This window comes from Poecilia reticulata, linkage group LG2, assembly GCF_000633615.1.
Source record: "Poecilia reticulata strain Guanapo linkage group LG2, Guppy_female_1.0+MT, whole genome shotgun sequence".
Classification (NCBI taxonomy): Eukaryota; Metazoa; Chordata; class Actinopteri; order Cyprinodontiformes; family Poeciliidae; genus Poecilia; species Poecilia reticulata.
Window position 1 is genome coordinate 11,375,975 of NC_024332.1, and position 5,416 is coordinate 11,381,390.

Consider the following 5,416-nt stretch of genomic DNA (forward strand, 5'->3'; position numbering starts at 1 on the left):
CTGTTTGCTTTTTTTAAACTAAAAAGGTTTTACAACTTTATTTTTACCAAGGTGTTTGATGCGATTGTTTCAATCTTCTTCAGCTAGAGATTCTTGCTGCCCATAACCATCAGCGTCTTCAACAATTCTAAAGAAAATTTTAATGTACCTGAAAAAAATGTTTTTATTTTGAATGAAACAAATCTAATAATTTTAAAATCTATAATTTCAGAATTATAAATTTTGAAATTATTGATGATTTTTGCACATGAAAAAATCTGCAAATAGGCAAATTCCACTATCACTCTGGTTTATTGAATCACTCTTCAATAAACCAGAGTGATTAGTGCTGCTACAAGGTGCCAAAAATTACTTTGCATTGCTGTACCTGAATCTTGCAATTAAACAACAGGTTTGATCCTTGAACACATGATTTATTAAGTCACATTCTATGCAACTAAATGTTTTTTTCCAGGACAGATAAGAAAACAAGAGTTCTTCATTGAATTCAGTGTGGCATGTCAGATGCTGTGATGAGCAGCAGATGCTCTATTTCAAGGCCAAATTGTAACCTGAATGTACAGCAGCTGGGATAATTTTAGAAACTCTTCTAGGTTAAAAGTCTCTTCCTGCTTGGCTATGTTGAGGTCATTGCAGCTCATTTTAAGGAGTCCAAATGCTCTAATCATAGAGATGTCATTTGCTTCCTGTGATTTCTTTGCCCTACTGATACTATGAACTCCTCCCACGGGCCAGCCCTGATCCTGGATCCTGACCCCACGGTGGCCGGCTGGGTGGCCCGAGGGAGGATCAAATGCTGCTCCTTCTCCTGTGTCCAGATGGCACTTTCACAAATCTCATTTCATTGACAAAAGGTGCTTTCCTGAAGCGGGCTGGTTTGGGCACAGGATGTTCTGAGAAGCAGCAGGATCATGCATGGATTAACTGGATCTATTTATGTCGTTGGCAACGTTTGGAGGCAGCGTCGTGCTATCTACATTGAGCAGAGATATCAATCTGCGCTTTGGAAGTTAAACAAATTCTGCTCCATTGTGTATTTTCATACCAGTGTTACCACACATGAAAAGACCAAGATGCCCCAAAACTGACCCTAAAAATCCTCTTTACAGCCGCATGAGGGCACCTCCCATCGTGTTGTTGATGTATTTCTTATTGCGGAGAAAGCAGGCAACCTGCTGGTTAAATCCTGAATTTCCAGACTGTCAATAAGCAGGCGTCCACCCTTTAAGACCAGATTTTGTGATTGGAATCAAGGAAGCAGACGAAGACCTTAAAGCATCACATAATACTTATAACCAGAGCATGTAAATCTGAGCTTCAGCCTTTTTAGTCTTGTAGTTTAATTTAATGTCCAATTCCAATAAAATAACCTCTTTAATACCTTCTGCACTAATCTAATCAAATTATTCACCAGAGGAGTCTTGTTTCCTGCTCCACATGCAGTCAATAAGGGTTCCCTCCCCCGAGTCCAAGTCAGTCACCACTGCCGCTGCAGAGTGAGTCATCTGACTCTACATCAGAGGCCGACACGAGGAACTCTGTGTGAGAGTGTGGACATTCCTGAAGTAGGTCTGCTGCCACGGTTACCCACACAGAGCCGTCGCTCTGTGTGGTTCATGTGGGGGTTTGTTTGGGGAAAACAGCAGTGGGACGGTCCAATGGGTTAGTCTCAAACTAAAAGTAACTCCAGAATGTTCTCAAGCTTTCAGATGCCATGGACAGAGGTTGTACAATTATTATTACATTATTTACCATGGCAGTGTTTTACACATCCAAAAAGTGTAAGAGAAATCAATTAGTAGAGTTCTGAAAATTTATTTCAAAGGCAGCCGTTCACACTCCCAACTCATCCACTTCTTTTGCGCAATGAGGCAACAGTCCCTCGACCTCCTCCAACCAAACAACCAGCAAAGTTCATGCATATGAAATTTCAAGGTCGTACATGTAGACATGTGACATAAGAAAGCTGAAAACTTTTCGACTTTAGTCGATTTTGCTGCTGTCATGTCTCATGTGTTGGGCTCACCAAGGATGGCAGAAAACATTTTGCCTTTTGCAGTCGTTTGTCTTATCTGTGTGTCGAGCCCTTCACTCTGAAAGAAAACTCCTCATGCACAAACCACTCCTCCCTCCACAGACCCCGACCTTCCACTTTCAATCTCTGAAGAACTCGGTTGATGTCAAAGACTCCATGAACTCCCAACATCTCACTTTATTTTCCATATTACTGGAAGCCAAAAAAAAAAAATAAAGAAATGATGGTGGGACGTTCACTTCCCCCAAACCAAGCAAGGAAAGTTCAATGATTTGTACATCCTCACAGCCTCAGACTACTGCTCTTCAAAACTATCCATCCCATCCTGCTCTGTGGCTGAAAAAATGGCTACTGGAAGTTCCATCCATCCATTCATTTTCTGCCGCCTATCCGGGGTCGGGTCGCGGGGGCAGCAGCTTCCCTCGGAGGCCCAGACTTCCCTCTCCCCAGCCGCTTCTTCCAGCTCCTCCGGGGGAACCCCAAGGTGTTCCCAGGCCAGCCGAGAGACATAATCCCTCCAGCGTGTCCTGGGTCTTCCCCGAGGCCTCCTCCCGGTGGGACGTGCCCGAAACACCTCACCAGGGAGGCGTCCAGGAGACATCCTGACCAGATGCCCAAGCCTCAACTGGCTCCTTTCGACGTGGAGGAGCAGCAGCTCTACTCTGAGTCCCTCCCGGATGACCGAGCTCCTCACCCTATCTCTAAGGGAGAGCCCAGCCACCATGCGGAGGAAACCCATTTCGGCTGCTTGTATCCGTGATCTCGTTCTTTCGGTCATGACCCAAAGCTCATGACCATAGATGAGGGTGGGAACGTAGATCAACCAGTAAATCGAGAGCTTCTCTTTTTGACTCAGCTCTCTCTTCACCACGACGGACCGGTACAGCGACCGCTTCACAGCAGATGCTGCCCCAATCCGCCTGTCGATCTCCCGCTCCTCTCTTCCCTCATTTGTGAACAAGACCCCCTGATACTTAAACTCCTCCACTTGAGGCAGGACGACCCCCCTGATCCGGAGAAGGCACTCTACCATTTTCCAGCTCAAGACCATGACCTCGGATTTGGAGGCCCTGAGCCTCATCCCGGCCGCTTCACACTTGGCTGTGAACCGCTCCAGCGAGAGCTGCTACTGGAAGTTGAGTAATAAAAATTCTGATCAATCACACAATAGTTTAGGGCAAAAGGTCACAGGTGGGGTTGTGACAAGAATAAGGCTAAGAACATTAGCCTTAATGTTCTTAGCCTTAAGAACATTAAGGCTAAATCAATGTTAGCATTACCAAGTCAATGTTCAAATTTACCATTTGACTGGATGCACCTACATCTATTGTATTTTGTGGTTTAAATGTGACAAAATGCTATTTTTGTTAAGATGTAACATCGATGCCAATCGTATTGCAGCCTCTCTAAGTGACTAATGCAACACAGTTTTAGGAGGTTGGTTTTCTGGGCCTCCAGTCTGTTCCTGTTCTACTTTATCAAAGTCACATTTCTCAGAGTCACGTGTCCCTCCGCCGGGCCTGAGCCTTCTGAAGTTTCAAAACAAACCACAGACAGAAGCACATCTAGAACAACACGTAGCTCACACCCCTTTGGGGAGAGAGGTTAAGGGGTCCGGTGGGATTATGGCACATTAAATCCTCCACTTTTCCTTCTTCCTCCCATCAGCACCTTCCTCGCTTCTTGAAACTGTTCCTGACATCCTGAAAACACTCCTCACCACTTCAGCAAAGTAGCTGCTGTAATGGTTTTCACTCAGTGTAGCGTTTAAAAGTCAGTCTGGTGGAACTGGTTCTGCATTTTTCATCAGTGCCACTGTGAGGAATGACATATTTTTCATTTGTATCACTCTGGGCATTCCCCTGCCCAGAGTGAAACTTGGTGTCACCTTCACAGTGATGTCAGTAATGCGTTACAAAGTAACTATTCCACAAAAAAAGTTACAAAGTAGCACATTACAGACATCGGACCACTTTTTTTTAGTAACGAGTAATCTAACGCGTTGCAATTTCAAATCCAGTAGTCAGACTACAGTTAATGAAATCACTTTGCGTTACTGTGCGTTACCATTTTCTATTGTAATTTTATTTTAATTACCGTATTTTCCGCACTATAAGGCGCACCAGATGATAAGGCGCACCTTCAATGAATGGCGCTACAGTAGAGGCTGGAGTTACGTTATGCATCCATTAGACGGAGCTGCACTAAAAGGGAATGTCAACAAAATAGTCCGACCGGCGAGGAGAGCCTTCCGCGGGGCGTGGCTGAACGATGGTCGCCCTTCTCCGTTTGCGCACAGCATGTTCGTGGAGAACGTGGTGCTAAATGACCTGCATACGACCTGATTCTAGAAAGTGGGTAGGTAGATAGGTCAGTCAAACTTTATTAATAGATTACAAACCAGCGATCTGACAACTATCCCAGCATGCACCGCGTGCTTCTTCTTCTACCGGTGAAAATGAAGTCGGTGGGCGGCTGCTTACCATAGTTGCTAGACCTGTTGTGGCTCAATATTGCTCCATATATAAGGCACACCGGATTATAAGGCGCACTGTCGGTTTTTGAGGAAATTGAAGGTTTTAGGTGCGCCTCCCACACTGTAAAAAAAGTCAGTAGATTTACGGTAAAGAACGGTAAAAGACCAACAGTTTTTGACCGTCATATCCAAAACATTTCATTACGGTAGAAATTACATGGAACTACTGTAAGTCGAAACTGCAAAAAAAGTCAGTAAATTTACGGTAGAAAATTGTGAAATACCAACAGTTACTGACCGTAATATCCAAAACATTTTGTTATCGTAGAAAATACATGGAATTACAGTAAGTCGACACTGCAAAAAAACTCCGTAAATCCATGGTAAAAAAGGGTAAAATACCAACAGTTGCTGACTAATATCCAAAGCATTATACTACCATAGAAAATATGTGGAATTATCATAACTCAATAAACATATATCCTAAGTAATTTTGACAGTCATTAATATAGAAAATACATTAATATATTGTAAAAATATAAGTAATTGTAAAGTTCATAGAAAAATATTCTTATACATTAAGAGAACTGTATGTTAGCCCCTCTTGCTTGGATGAAACTGAAGTTGGTTTCCAAATGCTGCTTCCAATTTGGGAAATGGCTAAAGGGCAATTCCACCTAATTTTTCACTACCATCAGCATCTTTAATTTACTCTAGCTAAAAAACTACAACACCTAGACTCTTCAAATCTGGACTAGATTATTCTCAACTCATATCAGAATATTTAAAACCAAGTGTGGGATTTGTGAAACCTTTATCTGATTTGTGAAACTTCAATAAAGAACAATTCTAGTGTTATCTAAAATCATAAAAGTTGTGAAGTCGCCCTTCATTGAAGTTTCATA